Source organism: Arachis ipaensis, chromosome B03, assembly GCF_000816755.2.
Source record: "Arachis ipaensis cultivar K30076 chromosome B03, Araip1.1, whole genome shotgun sequence".
In the NCBI taxonomy this organism is placed as follows: domain Eukaryota; kingdom Viridiplantae; phylum Streptophyta; class Magnoliopsida; order Fabales; family Fabaceae; genus Arachis; species Arachis ipaensis.
Genome location: NC_029787.2, coordinates 43,135,688 through 43,137,728, shown reverse-complemented (window position 1 = coordinate 43,137,728; position 2,041 = coordinate 43,135,688). Strand labels below are relative to the sequence as shown.

The 2,041-nt window shown below is 40.4% G+C and overlaps 1 long non-coding RNA gene across 1 annotated transcript; it reads right to left on the bottom strand.

Annotated features, from left to right (window-relative positions):
• LOC110269676 lies at nt 1,459-1,839 on the bottom strand. Its single transcript, XR_002358440.1, has 2 exons — nt 1,796-1,839; nt 1,459-1,689 (listed from the first exon to the last, which is right to left on the bottom strand). It is a non-coding gene; the product is annotated as an uncharacterized LOC110269676 (long non-coding RNA).

The window sequence follows — 2,041 nt, the reverse complement described above, 5'->3', positions numbered from 1 at the left end:
ATTCCATCTTATTCCAATTTTATGCGTTTAAACAATCAATAAACTTTTCTATCCGCCTGACTAAGATCTACAAGATAACCATAGCTTGCTTCAAACCACAATCCTCGTGGGATCGACCCTGACTCACTCATGTATTACTTGGATGACCAAGTGCACTTGCTGGTTCAGTTGTATGAAGTGTGGGAATTCGTGCACTAGACACTCTTATGCTTTGTTTTTTTATGTAGACATGTATGTGAATCGACAAAAGTGGGTTCCAATATTCTTCAAGAGTGAATTTTGGGCCGATATGTGGATTACACAGCGGAGTGAAAGTATGCACGCATTTTACGGGTGGTTTCTGCATTGCAAGAGTGGGTTGGTTCAGTCCGTGCATGAATACGACAATGTGCTTGGAAATAAGGAGCAAAAGGAGCTGGAAGATGATGCTGTGGACTCGAAAGGAGTTATCCCATGCATAGGGAGCACATGCATTGAGAGACAGTTTCAATAGGAATACACCAGTAATATGTTCAGGATCCTTCAGCTGGAGGTAAGAAAAAAAACCGATGGTGTGGTTCGGTCAACTGAACAACAGGGTGATTCAATTTTTGTTAAAGTGGACGAGTAGAAGGTATTTTGGGAGAAGGCTGTCTGCCATACTTTCACAGTAGAGTTTGACCCATTGAGTCAAAAGGTTCGGTGCGAGTGCAATAAGTTTGAATCCACTGGTATATTCTGTTACCATACCCTTGCTGTGTGGTCATACTACAGAGTTGACACAGTATCGAGCTGCTATGTTCTTCTTCGATGGAGTAAGAACGTCATCCTCAAGCACACTTACATTAAAAGTAGCCATGATGTGGCTCAGACTGATAAAAGCCACAACCTGTTCAGACATTTGTGTTCAGAGTTTTATAACGTTGCTCAGGAGTTTGTTGCTTGTGATGAGAAAGTAGCCATCTTACAGTTTGCCCTTCGGAATGCAAAGTCCAAGTTGAGTGATTACCGTGGCAGCATACGTTCCACTACTTTCGCTGCGACTCAGAATAGCCACTACAAAAAAAAGGTTAAAACGGTGATTTTTTATGGAAATTACAGCGGTTACAACCGCCATTATTACCAAAAATGGCGCCCCCAAAAAACGCCAAAATTCTGGGCGCCATTCTGGTTATTACGGCAGTTTTCAGAAAACCGCCGTAATAACCAGTGGATAATACGGCGGTTTTTTTGCAGTTAAAATGGTGGTTTCAACCGCCATTTTAACCAAATAAAATGGCAGTTTTGTTGTTCTTTAAAATGGCAGTTTGTAACCACCGTTTTTACCAAGATTTAATGGCACCCTTCTCGTTTAAAATGGCATTTCTAACCGCCGTTTTTACCTGGATTTAATGGCATCCTTTTTGTTTAAATGGCGTTTCTAACCGCCATTTTACCTGGGTTTAATGGCATCCTTTTCGTTTAAAATGGCATTTCTAAGAATACAAAGGACACCAGATTCTCTTTACAAAAATGAGCAATCAGAAGAAAGGGTCATCTAAGAAGTAAACAGCAGAGAGCAAAAATCAAAGACAGTAAACTCAATGAATTTGCAAACTCAATTTCACATGGACATCAAGCTAAAGTAGACAATAATAAAAACAAGTTATACCTCTCCAGTAAATTGCACAGTTGTAACTTATTGTCAATCCCAGAGGTACCTTCGAAGACCTAATCAACGTAGCAAAATAGTGAATAAACTTCATTCCAGTTTTCATGATAGCAGCCCTAAATGATAATAGCACATGCATATTGGAGTTAGGCAGTAACCACTCACCTGAACAACAGCTTTCTCAATCAAATTGCTCCTCGTCACTTTCAAAAGTTTCTTCCGAACCCTAAAATTTTCTTCCGAATCAAAATTGGCACTAGATCTGAGAAGACATTGGCACTACCTCAACCACAAATCACATAAAGCAGAAGCTACTAAAGACATTGGCACTAGATCTGAGATCGGGGAGAGAGAGAGAGAGAGAGAGAGAGAGAGAGAGAGAGAGAGAGAAAGAGAAAGAGATGAGGGGGT